Raw genomic sequence first — 14,207 nt, forward strand, 5'->3', positions numbered from 1 at the left:
TGGCTAGATACGAGTGAGCTTGGCCGGACCACAGGGTGCAAGAGCTCAGAGCCCGGCACGCAGGGCTGTAGAACCTGGAGGCGGGGGAGTGGTCTGGTGGGTTCTGCGCCCGTTGGGAGAATGTGAGAGGAGGGATGTTTTTTCGTATTTACTCTTCAGATTCCTTTTGGCGTTGTAAATCTGTGTTTTCCTCCTAACTTTAGTATTGATGTGCGACTGGATTCCACTCTAGGAGCGCATTTTTTTTTTCTTTAAATAAAAAGGGCCATGTTTTGTAAGGTACATAAACTTTAAGAGTAACGGTTTTGGTTTTTTGTTTTTGTTTTTTTTTGTTGTTGTTGTTTGTTTGTTTTTTTGCATATTCCAGGTCTTGCATGTGAGGGTCAGAGTTGCTGGATATAAGTGAAGGAGTTCTGTAGACTCTGATGCACCTGGTCGCTTGGTTCATTTTCTGAACTCTGGCTTGTACCCTAGGTTTCTTAGTCTTCAACTTTCTGTTGAGTAATGCCACCAGTGTGAATAGTTGATAATGTCAACATCAGCAAACTTGTGAGGACTGTAGGGAGAGGTATGAAGAACTGATGGATGACCGAAGGACTGGCAGTGTGTAAAGTAACTAGTGGCGTGTTACTGTTTCGGTGAAACACAGACAAGTTGGACACGAACCTTGTCTCATTAACTGGCATCTAACTAGATATTTAACCTATAGGGAAGATACTAGGTCTCTTTTCTGGACATCTGTAGCACCCTTCTTGATAGAATTCTCTTACCAGAGTTGGGTTTATTTTTGTTGCCTTTAGGATCCTCGGTTGTTTATAGCCTTTCCGAAGAGACTTGTGAAGGCCTGGGTGGGGGAGGTGAGTGCATGTTACTAAATGAACTCTATTATTGCAGATACTTGAGCAAGGTTATAGAATTGTGCCAGTGTTTAAATGTATAAACTGCTGTTAATGATCAGATTCAGGGTTGTATTAAAATTAAAACTGTTGGAAAGTTCTGAAATTTTAAAGATTATAAATCATTCCCTGATGGACTTTTTTTAGCCATATACCAAGTACTTAGAATTAATTTTTCTGCCACATTCCCACAATACCTTCTTCATTTCATTCACTTAGTTAATGGGGCATCTGTTGAATGCATTTTATAACCGTCCTTTCATGGTGTGGGACTCAGAATAGCCGAGTGGGTAACTGGGGGAGCTCTGGAATCTGATAGGTTTTGAATCCTTTACTCCTCCACTAATTCAGTGACATTGGATAAATTACCTTACTTAAGTTTCCTCATATGTGAAATGAGGTTGTTGTGAGGTGTATGTAATGCCCTTAGAACAGTGCCAGGTGTGCAGAAGTTGTTCATAAATGTTAGCCACCATGGTTGTCTTTTTTTAAAGCAGCTTTGTTGAGATAAAATTCATAATTCATATGCCATATAGTTAACCATTTAAAGTGTATAATTCAGTGCTTTTTATATATCACATTGCTAATTTCTTTACAAGGTTGTGGTAAATATATTTTGTTACATATGTTGTAACAAAATTCTCTATCTAAATCATTTCTTTTTATTTTTTTTTAAGTGTTTATTTAAGGAATCTCTACACCCAGCATGGGCTGTAACTCATTACCAGGAAATCAAAAACCACACTTCCGATTAAGCCAGCCAGGCACCCCAAGCCACTTTTAAGAGTAAAATTCAGTGCATTAGTTACATACACAGTGTGGTGCAACCGTGACCACTATTTCCAAAACTTTTTAATCACCCTGAATAGAAACTCTATCCATTAAGCAAGTGACTGTCATTGTTCCTTCCATTTAGCCCCTGGTGACTTTTAATTTATAGTCTTAAATCCCTTTGAATTTGCCTGTTTTAGGTATCCCATATAAGTGAAATTATACAATATTTGTCCCTTTATGTTTGGCCTGTTTCACTTAGCATAATGTTTTCATGGCCCAATAATGTCATAGCAGATATCCAAACTTCATTTCTTTTTTCCTTTTTTTTTAAGTTTATTTATTTATCTTTACACCCATCATGAGGCTCAAACTTAAAAATCCCAAGATCAAGAGTTGGTCACTCTTCAACTGAGCCAGCCAGATGCCCCAAACTTCATTCCTTTTTTAAAAATTACAAAAAATATATTTAAAAAATTGAGATGTAATTGATATACCCATTCTCTTTTATGGCTGAATAAATATTCCATTGGTGTGAATAGGTCACATTTTGTTTATTTCTTCATTTGTTGGTAGACAACTGTGTTGTTTCCACCTTTTGGCTATTGTCAGTCATGCTGCTGTGAACATGGGCATGTGCTTATTCTGGATATTAACCTTTTATCAGATATGTGATTTGCAAATATTTTCTCCCAGTCTGTGGGGTGCTTTTTTGCTCTATTTATAGTGGTCTTTGATGTAGGAGAGTATTCCATTTTGATGAAATCTAATTTGCCTGTTTTTCTTTTGTTGACTGTGCCTTTGGTATCATCGCCAAGAGATCATTGCCAAATCTAATGTGTGAAGCTTTCCCCCTATTATTGTAAGAGTTTTGTAGTTTTAGCACTTACATTTAGGTCTTTGATGCATTTTGAGATAGTTTTGGTGTGTGGTGGCAGGTAAAGGTCCCACTTCACTCTTCTGCACTTGGATATCTAGTTTTCCTATGAGCATTTGTTGAAAAGTCTGTCTTTTCCCTTTGATAGTCTTGATACCCTTGTTGAAAATATCCTGACCATATATGTAAGAATTTAGTTCTGGTTTCTCTATTCCACTGATCTGTATGTTTGTCCTTATACCAATACCACACTGTTTTGATAACTGTAGCTTTGTAGTAAGTTGAAGTCGGGAAGTGTGTCTCCTCCAACTATGTTCTTTTTCAGGATTGTTTTGGCTATTCAAGAGTCTTTTGAAATTTCATAAGAATTTCAGGATGGGTTTTTTTCTGAGCATTAGCCTTAGACTCAGATCGTCTTGAGTTTGCATGTTGGCTTTTTCTCATATTAGTTATATTGTTTTGGGTCAAGTCTCAACCTGTTTGAGCCTCGGTTGCGTGGTCTATAAAGTGGGAATAGGAACTGAGTTTACCCTACAGAGGACTTGCAATGAATAAATGAGAGTGCTTAACTGTGGTAGAGTCAGCATGCAGCTATGCTTGTCTTTATCACTCTCATTTTGGAGAGTAGGATTAGGCATACTCAGGAAGGTCCTTTCAAACTTAATGCTATTATGATTTTAAAAATATGAGCATGGGGGGGCGCCTGGGTGGCTCAGTGGGTTAAAGCCTCTGCCTTCGGCTCAGGTCGTGATCCTGGGGTCCTGGGGTCCTGGGATCGAGCCCTGCATCTGGCTCTCTGCTCAGCGGGGAGCTGCTTCTCTACCTACTTGTGATCTCTCTCTCTGTCAAATAAATAAATAAAATCTTAAAAAAACAAAAAACACATGCACTATACCAGTTGTCTTGAAATCCTTTTATTCTTGGACCACCTAAAATTTAAAAAAACTTCCCCCTAAAATTTTGAAAAACTTATTACCATCTTACACATTTTTTTTTAAAGATTTTATTTGTTTGACAGAGATCACAAGTAGGCAGAGAAGCAGGCAGAGAGAGGGAGAAGCAGGCTCCCTGCTGAGCAGAGAGCCCGATCCAGGACTTGATCCCCCGACCTTGAGATCATGACCTGAGCCGAAGACAGATACTTAACCCTCTGATCTACCCAGGCGCCCCACCTTATACATTTTTAAGTCAGTGTTAGTGCTTTAACATTTCTTTTTTTTTTTTTTTAAAGATTTTATTTATTTATTTGACAGAGATCGCAAGTAGGCAGAGAGGCAGGCAGAGAGAGAGGGAAGCAGCCTCCCCGCTGAGCAGAGAGCCCAATGCGGAACTCGATCCCAGGACCCTGAGATCATGACCTGAGCCGAAGGCAGCGGCTTAACCCACTGAGCCACCCAGGCTCCCTGCTTTAACATTTCTATCGTAAATGGCTGCAAAGGATGTATATTTTGGCAGAATATATATTGTATGTATGCTATATATATATATATGTGTGTATATATATATATAGACTTTAGAGCAGCAGACTTAATTTATAAAATGCCATATAATCTAATTGGAAGATCAGATTTTTAATGGCAATCATTTAGCCAAATCAGACTGCCTCAATGGGAATGCATTCCAAATCTCAATGATTTTTGAAATAAACTCTTAAAGTAGTAATAGGTAACATTTATTGAGCATTTTACTTATTGGCCACTGTTTTAATAGATTTGCATTTTCATTCTGTTCTGATAACTATATGAAGTAGACATTAGCTTTATATTGATTTTACATATAAGTAAACTGAAGCATTTAGAAATACTTGCTTAAGGTCCTGTGGTGTGGCAGAAACAAGATTTACCTTCAGGCAGTCCAGCTCTGAACCTAAGCAAAGTATGTTCAGAATTGGCACTTTTAGGCCTTTTCTCCTACATTGTACTGGCTTACAAAACTAACTCTTGAATTAGGAGTCTGACTAATTTGCTGCTATTAGGAATCAGGATATAAAAATATTTAAACCACGGGGAATTTCTATTTTTTTATTTATTAAAAATATTTATTTATTTATTAGAGAGGGTATGTGTGCACAAGCAGAGGGAGCCGGAGAGGGAGAAGCAGGCTCCCCATTGAGCAGGGAGCCCGACGTGGGGCTCAGTCCCAGGACCCCGAGATCATGACCTGAGCCAAAGGCAGACACTTAACCAACTGAGCCATCCAGGTACTCAGGGAAATTTCTGTTATAAGAAAAAGCAGCTCCAATGAAGTATTTAAATGTCTTCCTGCAGTATTAAGTCTAATTTGTACATGACTTTGAGATTCCTGTGAGATAGCCAAGTGGTGATATCTGGCAGGCAATTTGAACTTTATAGGGGAAATCTAAGAAGATAGAGATGTGGAAATTACCATTGTAGAGATGGTAGTTACTGTGATTAAATTGGGAATAGATGCAATTCCTCATGTCTAGTCAGCTTTGCTGCCATAACAAAGTAACATGGACTGGGTGACTTGAACAGTAAAAATTTATTCCTCAGTTCTGGAGGCAGGGAAGTTCAAGGTCAGGGTTCCTTCTGATTTGGTCCAGGTAAAAATCCTTTTGATTTGCAGACAGCTGCCTTCTTACTGTGTCTTTATTTGGCTGAGAGACAAATCTTTTTTTTTTTTTTTTTGTCTTATAAGGACACTAATGCCATTCACAAGGGTTCCACTCTCATGACCCAGTTACCTCTCAAGGCCCCCACCTCCAAATATCATCACATTGGGTATTAGGGCTTCAATATATAAGAATGTGGGGCGTGGGGAGCACCTGGGTGGCTCAGTGTATTAAAGCCTCTGCCTTTGGCTCAGGTCATGATCCCAAGGTCCTGGGATCGAGTTCCACATCGGGCTCTCTGCTCAGCAGGGAGCCTGCTTCCCTTCCTCTCTCTGCCTGCCTTTCTGCCTATTTGTGATCTGTCTGTCAAATAAATAAACAAAATCTTAAGAAAAAAAAAAAAGAATGTGGGGGGGTGGGTACAAACATTCAGTTCATAGCACCTAGGGGTGGCATGTGGATCAAGAATAGTGCTAAGGCAAAATAAGTCAATCCAAGAAAGACAGTTATCATAAAAAATAGAACAAGATGGGACTGGGGAGGGAGACAAACCATAAGAGACTTGTCATTTCAGGAAACAAACTGAAGGTTGCTGGGGGATGGGGGGAGGAGGGATAGGGTGGCTGGGTTATGGATATTGGGGAGGGTATGTGCTATGGTGAGTGCTATGAATTGTGTTTAAGATGATGATTCAAGGGCGCCTGGGTGGCTCAGTGGGTTAAAGATGATGATTCACAGACCCGTACCCCATTATATGTTAATTTTAAAAAAGAATAGTGTTAGGAAACAGTGTAGAGCCTTGGGGGTTAGCAGTATTTGGTGGACATTTATTTAAATAATATTTAAAGGTGGGGTGCCTGGGTGGCTCAGTCGTTAGGGGTCTGCCTTTGACTCATGTCGTGATGCCGGGGTCCTAGGATTGAGCCCCACATCCAGCCCCCTGCTTGGTGGGAGGTCTGCTTCTCCCTTTTCCCCTCCCCCTACTTGTGTTCCCTCTCTCACTGTGTCTCTCTCTTAAAAATATATATATATTTAAAGGTTTTGTGTGTGTGTGTGTGTGTGTGTGTGTGTATTTTTGCATGAGAAAGACTTGAGTGTTTATAAGCAAGAAAGCAGCAGTCAACAGAATGGGAATATGGGCAAAAAAAGAAGTTGAGTGATAGAGAAGTATAAGCGTAGGTTCTTCAAACTACAGTCTTCAACCTTTGGGTACACAAAATCATTCCAGGGAGAATGCAGGCACATGTATATGTATGTATATTTTTAAAGGGTTTTTTGTTTGTTTGTTTTTTTAGATTTTATTTATTTATTTGACAGAGATCACAAGTAGGCAGAGAGACAGGCAGAGAGAGAGAGGAGGAAGCAGGCTCCCTGCTGAGCAGAGAACCGGATGCGGAGCTCGATCCCAGGACCCTGGGATCATGACCCCAGCTGAAGGCAGAGGCTTTAACCCACTGAGCCACCAAGGTGCCCCTTTTTTAAAGATTTATTCATTTTATAGAGAGAAAGAGAATGCGTGAGCAGGGGGAGGGGTAGAGGGAGCTGGAGGGAGAGAGGCAGACTGCACTGAGTGTGGAGCCTGACATGGGGCTCAGTCTCACGACCCGGAGATCATGACTGAGCCAAAATCAAGAGTTCAGTGCTCAACTGACTGAGCCACCCAGGCATCCTTGCATATGTATGGATTTAAAGGAATAAGTGTGCAAAACTTCACCTTCCATAAATATTCTTCTGAGAATGAATCTTGCTTCTAAATGTAAGAACTCGGGGCCCCTGGGTGGCCACCTAGATGGTTAAGTGCCTGCCTTCGGCTTGGGTCGTGATCTGGTCTGGGATCAAGCCCCATGTTGGGCTTCTAGCTCAGCGGGGCATCTACTTCTCCCTCTTCCTCTTCCTCCTGCTTGTGTGCTCTCTCTCAAATTAATAAATAAAATGTTAAAAAAAAATGAACTAAAACCATAAATACATTGGATTTGGAAATGATCTCCTGGGTATGACACCAAAGACATAGTCAACAAAAGGAGAAATAGACAAATTAGACTTCATCAAAATGAAAAACTTTCCTTCACCAAAGAATACTGTGAACAGAGTAAAAACGCATCCCACAGAATTGGAGAAGATATTTGTAAATCACATATCTGATAAGGGTTTAATATCTAGAATATATAGTAAGCTTCTAAACTCAACAACAAAAATACAACCTGATTGAAAAATGGGCAGAGGACTTCAATAGTCATTTCTCTAAAGAAGGTTATACAGATGGCTAGTAAGTCCATGGAAAGAGGTTCATCATCATGAATGATTAGGGAAATGCAAATCAAAATGACAGGGAAATGCCACTTCCCAACAACAGCAACAACAAAACACCTCCAAAACAGAAAATAACAAGATGGTGTGGATAAAATTGGAACTTGTATTATTTTCCTAGGACTGTTACAACAGGATACCACAGATGAGGTGGCTTAAATAACAGAAATTTATTTTCTCTTGCTCTGGAGGCTAAAGTCTAAGATCAAGGCATCAGTGGGGTTGGGTTTTGGTAAGGCCTTTCTCCTTGGCTTGCAGAAGAAGGCTGCCTTCTTGCTGTGTCTGCACACAAACTTTCCTCTGTGCATGCATTCCCTGTGTCTCTTCCTCTTACACCAGACTTACTGGATTAGAGTCCCATTCTTAAGACCTCTTTTAGGGGCGCCTGGGTGGCTCAGTGGATTAAAGCCTCTGCCTTTGGCTCAGGTCATGATCCCAGGGTCCTGGGATCAAGCCCCACGTCGGGCTCTCTACTTGGCGGGGAGCCTGCTTCCCTTCCTCTCTGCCTGTCTTTCTGTCTACCTGTGATCTCTGTCTGTCAAATGAATAAATAAAATCTTAAAAAAAAAAAAAAAGAAAAGACCTTTTTTAACCTTATATCCTTAAAGGCCTTCTCTTCAGGTACAAACCCATTGAGGACTAGGAGTTTAGCATATGAATGGGATGGGGGGGGCACAATTCAGGCTGTGACAGAACCTTTGTGCACTCTTGCTAGGAATGTAGAATGGAGAAACTGGTGGAAAACAGTATGGTGATTCCCCATAAATTAAAAATAGAATTACCATGTGATCCAGCAATTCCATTTTAAAAAAAAAAATTTATTCATTTGATAGAACACAAGGGGAGTGGCAGGCAGAGAGAGGGGGAGAAACTGGTTCCTTACTGAGCAGGAGCCTGATTTGGGGCTTGATCCTAGGACCCTGGGATCATGACTGGAGCTGAAGGCAGATGCTTAACTGACTAAGCCACTCAGGCACTCCTAAAGCTTCAATTCCACGTTTGGGTATATGTCCAAAAGAATTGAAAGCTGAGTTTGAAAGAGATACTTGTACACCCAGGTTTGTTATTCGAAGTAGCCAAAAGATGGAAGTAACCCAGGTGTCCATTGTCCATCAGTGGATGAAGGGATAAACAAAATGTGGTGTATACATACAATGCAATATTACTCAGCCTTAAAAAGTAATGAAATTCTGGGGCTTATGGGTGGCTCAGTCATTTAAGCAATCAACTCTTGATTTCCGCTCAGGTCATGATCTCACGGCTGTGAGGTTGAGCCTTGCATTGGGTTCCACGCTGGGCATGGAGCCTGCTTGAGATTCTCTCCCTCTGCCCTTATCATCCCCCTCTCTCCCTCTTTAGGGGAAAAAAAGTGTGTGTGTGTTTAAAAAAAGTAATGAAATTCTAATAGATACTGCAATGTGGCTGAACCTCGAAGATACTATGCTAAGTGAAATAAGCCAATCACAAAGGGTCAAATATTATATGGTTCCACTAGTATTATGAAGTACATAGAGTAGTCAAAATCGTAGAGACAGAAAACAGAATGGTGGTGGTTGCTGAGGACTGTTGAGAGGGAAATGAGGAACTACTGTTTAATGAGTACAAATTTTCAGTTTTGCAAGAATAAAAAAGTTCTGTGGATGGATGGGGATGATGGTTATGTAACATGAACATACTTAATGCTACTGAACTATACACTTAAATACAGTTAAAATGGTAAATTTTATATATAATAATTTCTAAAAATAATTTTTAAAAGGTATGTATTTATTTGAGAGAGAGAAAGAGAGTGATGGGAGGAGCAGAGGAAGAGGAACAAGCAGACTCCACATTGAGTGCAGAGCCCAGCATGGGGCTTGATCCCAGGACCCTGAGATTATGACCTGAGCCGAAATCAAGAGTTGGATTCTCAACTGACTGAATTCACCCAGATGTCCCCCAAAATAATTTTTTAAAAAAGAATGGATCTTGGGGTGCCTGGATGGCTCAGTTGTCAAAGTTGTCTGCCTTTGGCTCAGGTCATGATCCCAGGGTCCTGGGATTGAGCCCCATATCAGGCTCCCTGCTCAGTGGGAAGCCTGCTTCTCCCTTTCCCATTCTCCCTGCTTGTGTTTCCTCTCTCTTTGTCAAATAAATAAAATCTTTAAAAACAAAAAAACAAACAAACAAAAAAAGGATTTTGTTGATTCTCCTTTTCCACCTCACCTTTCTTACTCATCCTTCTCTCCACTTTACCAAAAAGGGATCTCTCCATTTGAAATCTAACTAAAGTGTACTACCGCAAGGATGGAAATCCTCAAGACACCAAATTATGTGTTTATTTCATCTCCTTTGCAAGGGTGTTTGGGTTGGTTCCATTTTTTTTTAAGGACTTTTTTTTTCTTTTTTTAAAATATTTTATTTATTTGACAGAGAGAAATCACAACTAGGCAGAGAGGCAGGCAGAGAGAGAGGAGGAAGCAGGCTCCCCGCAGAGCAGAGAGCCTGATGCAGGGCTCTATCCCAGGACCCTGAGATCATGACCTGAGCCGAAGGCAGAGGCTTTAACCCACTGAGCCACCCAGGCACCCCTGGTTCCATTTTTTTTAAGCTATTATGAATAAAGCTGTTATGAACATTTATTTTATTTTATTTTATTTTTATTTATTTTTTTATTTTATTTTTTTTGTTATGAACATTTTTGTACAAGTTTTCATTTGTTTTAGGTAAATACTTAGAAGTGAAATTGCTGAGTCATAGGATAGTGTTGTCAGACCAGTTTCTAAAGTGGTTGTACCATCTTGCATTCTTTGCAGCAGTGTATGAGTTCTAATTGCTGAAAATCCTTGTGTATTTGCTTTAGGAAGTCTTTTGAATTTTAGCAGTTCTACTGGGTGGGTATTAGTATCTCATTGTGGTTTTAATCTGTTTTCCTTATGACTAATAATAGTATTTGTCAGATGTGTGTTACAAATATTTACTCCTACTCCATAGTTTGCCTATTCATTTTTTAAAGTGTCTTTTGAAGAACAGGTTTTAATTAAAAAAAAAAATTTTTTTTATGGTTCATGCTTTTGGATCTTTTATAGAAGACTTTGCTGACAAAAAGCTCAAAAAGATTTTCTCCTATATTTTCTTTTAGAAGCTTTGTAGTTTTAGCTTCTACATTTAATGTCTGATCCTTTTTTTTTTTAATATTTTATTTATTTGAGAGAGAGAAATCACAACTAGGCAGAGAGGCAGGCAGAGAGAGAGGAGGAAGCAGGCTCCCCGCAGAGCAGAGAGCCTGATGCAGGGCTCGATCCCAGGACCCTGGGATCATGACCTGAGCCGAAGGCAGAGGCTTTAACCCACTGAGCCACCCAGGCGCCCCAATGTCTGATCCATTTTAATCTTTTTTTTTTTTTTTTTTTTTTTTTTTTTTATTTTTTTTTTTAAATTTTTTTTTTAAGATTTTATTTATTTATTTGACAGAGAGATCACAAGTAGACAGAAAAGCAGGCAGAGAGAGAGGAAGGGAAGCAGGCTCCCCGCCGAGCAGAGAGCCCGATATGGGGCTCGATCCCAGGACCCTGGGACCATGACCCGAGCCGAAGGCAGAGGCTTTAACCACTGAGCCACTCAGGAGCCCCTGATCCATTTTAATCTTAACTTAACTTTTAAGTATGGTATGTTGGTAGGCAAGCAAGTACCATCGAAAAGGAGTCAGGAGGAGTGCCTGGGTGGCTCAGTGGGTTAAAGCCTCTGCCTTCAGCTCAGATCATAATCCCAGGGTCCTGGGATCGAGGCCCCGCATCAGGCTCTGCTCAGCAGGGAGCCTGCTTCCCCCCTCTGTCTGCCTGCCTCTCTGCCTACTTGTGATCTCTGTCTGCCAAATAAATAAATAAATAAAATTTTAAAAAGGAATCAGGATATGGGTCTGGAGAGGGAGCCTGGGAAACAGATGCCACATCTAGGGATGGCAGCAGGTGTGTAAATTTCCCTTTCCAAATCTAAGGACTCTTTAGAGGCCCTGTAATTGAAACCAATACACCTAAAATCTTTTAACGGTAATTTTGCAAGGGACAAGGATGCTCCCAGCATCCGCTGATTCCCACAGTGCATATCAAAGTTGCTACTGTCTAAAACCTCAGAGGTGGATCTTATTTGGTAAGTGCTCAAATCAACCTTTGCCTGTTGATGCTGCCTCGATGTTCTTAACTGAGTGTCCTGTGGGGGCCCAAAGCATATACTTCGGGAAAAATGAGAGTGTTTGGAGCAGGATCAAGCTGCTGTATACTGCAGATAGAATAGGACCCCCTGGTTCTGCTCTGCTGGCTTTTGGAACTGAAATCATGATTAAAAAGGATGGCCCCTGGGGCACCTGGGTGGCTCAGCGGGTTAAAGCCTCTGCATTCGGCTCAGGTCATGATCCCAGGGTCCTGGGATCAAGCCCCGCATCGGGCTCTCTGCTTGGCTGGGAGCCTGCTTCCTCCTCTCTCTCTCTCTGCCTGCCTCTCTGCCTACTTGTAATCTCTGTCAAAAAAATAAATCTTTAAAAAAAAAAAAAAAAAAAAGGATGGCCCTGGGTATTCAGATTATGCTGTTAGAGGTAAAATTCTTGGACCTTTGCAAGATGGACCAGAGTGGAAATGTTGGCCAAGAATACTTTATTTATTTATTTATTCTCTTTTTTTAAAAAGGTTTATTTGAGAGAGAGACTGAGCACACAGGTAAGCAGGAAGAGGGGCAGAGGGAGAGGGAGAAAGAGACATTCTCAAGCAGACTCTCTACTGAGCACGGAGCGAACATAGGGCTCCATCTCATGACCCTGAGGTTACAACCTGAGCTGAAATCGAGTCGAATGCTCAACCAACTGAGCCACTCAGGTACCTCCAAAAATGCTTTATTAATGAAGAATGAAAGGTGGAAGAGGCACGAAAACAATCAGCTACCATCATTGTTCCAGCCATAAAGAGTACTGACCTGCAATGGGGGGGTCTTTTTTGCCAAACTCACTGGTTCAGCTTCCAGGAAACCAGTCTTTAGATGCCAGAGGAGTGTGGCTGCAAAGTTCAACAGAAGCGTGTCACTAGGAGTGTAGCCTATAGTCTAGTATAATGCTTACCATCTTCTGAAGCAGCTGACCCCTGTTCAGCAGCTATGCATATGGAACCATTTTCCATTTCAATCTTCAAAATTCTCATTTGACTATTTGCTACTCAACCAGATCTGTACCGCAGTAGTTTCTTCTGCAAACTTTCAAACTCACCAAAGGGTCCTTTTACTGATTGGTGTAGCATGTGTTGGGGGTGCGATCTGGGCAGTTGAGGCGGCAGGCCCCTCTGTAACAGTGATCTGCCACACTCTCCTAATTACTGTAGCTTTGTAGTAAGTTTTAAAATCAGGAAGTGTGAGTCTTCTAGCTTAGTTATATTTACAGGGGTTGTTCTGTTACATTTTGCAGATACAGCATTTTTTTTTTAGATTGAAGGTTTGTGGCTACCCTGAGTTGAGCAAGTCTGTCAGTGCCATTTCCCACCAGCATTTGCTTACTTTGTATCTGTGTATCACATTCTCAGAATATTTCAGACTTTTCATTGTTACCGTATTTGTTGTGGTGATATGTGTTCAGTGATACAATTTGCCAAAAGCGCAGATGATAGTTAGCGATTTTTAACAATAAGGTATTTTTTAATTAAGGTATGTGCGTTGTATGTTTAGATAAATGTTACTGCACACTTAATAAAGTACCGTGTAGTGTAAGTATCCGTGTAGTGTAAATATTTATATGTACTGGGAAACCAAAAAATTCATTTCACTCACATTTTTGCGGTAGTCTGGAACCAAACCTGCAGTGTCTCCAAAGTATGCTTGTATTCTTCTCTGTTTTGCGTGGATGGGATGATATTATAAATAGTATTTCACACTGATAGCTTATCCTTGATCAGTTCACATAGCTCCCTTGTTTTTTGAGAATTGCATGGCCTTTCGGAAGTGCAGTGTACCGTGTTGATGTACATTTAGATTTTATAATCTTGGTATTACAAACAGTGCTGCACTGTGTGTGTTTGTAAACATATCACTTCATACTGTAAGTTTCTAGAGAATGAATTCCTAGAAGAGGAACTGGAAAGTCAGGTAATGCATTTCAAATTTTGTGAGTTTTCCTTATGTTATGACTTTTAACCTCATCCCTGTTGGTTGGAGAAGATACTTACATGGTATCTCTCTTTTTATATCTATTGAGACATGTTTGTGGTTTAATCAATGGTCCATTCTGGAAACTAGCCCAGGTGCACTTGAGATGTGATTCTGCTACTGTTGTGTAGAGTGTTCATATGTGTCTGTTAGGTCTAGTTGGTTTATTGTGTTCTCTATTTCCATTTATTCTGTTTGGTTGACCTATCTGTTATGGAAAGTGGAGTTTCAAGTCTCCAACTATTAGAGAACGGTTTATTTTTCTCTTCACATGTTTTTAGTTTTTGTTCCATGTATTTTGAGAGTGTTCTACCCTTAATATTTATGATTATTTTATCTTCTTGCTATATTTTTTGAACCTTTTATTTATTTTTATTTTTAAAAAAGATTTATTTATTTGAGAGAGAGAACATGAGAGAGATCAGCGGGAGAAGCAGACTCTCTGCCGAGCAGGGAGCCCGATGTGGGACTTGATCCTGGGACCCCAGGATCATAACCCCAGCTGAAAGCAGTCACCTAACCAACTGAGCCATCCAGGCATCCTTGAACCTTTTAATATATAATGTCTTCCTTTGTCTTTCGTAAACTTTGGATTCAAAGTCTGTTTTGTCTGATATTAATCTAG

General features: G+C 40.4%; 1 protein-coding gene across 2 annotated transcripts in view; it reads left to right on the top strand.

Annotated features, from left to right (window-relative positions):
* The window catches only part of RBM6 (RNA binding motif protein 6), a 110,840-nt gene that overhangs the window by 595 nt on the left and 96,038 nt on the right, over positions 1-14,207 (top strand). The window lies entirely within an intron of this gene.

This window comes from Meles meles, chromosome 20 (assembly GCF_922984935.1).
Source record: "Meles meles chromosome 20, mMelMel3.1 paternal haplotype, whole genome shotgun sequence".
NCBI classification, from domain to species: domain Eukaryota; kingdom Metazoa; phylum Chordata; class Mammalia; order Carnivora; family Mustelidae; genus Meles; species Meles meles.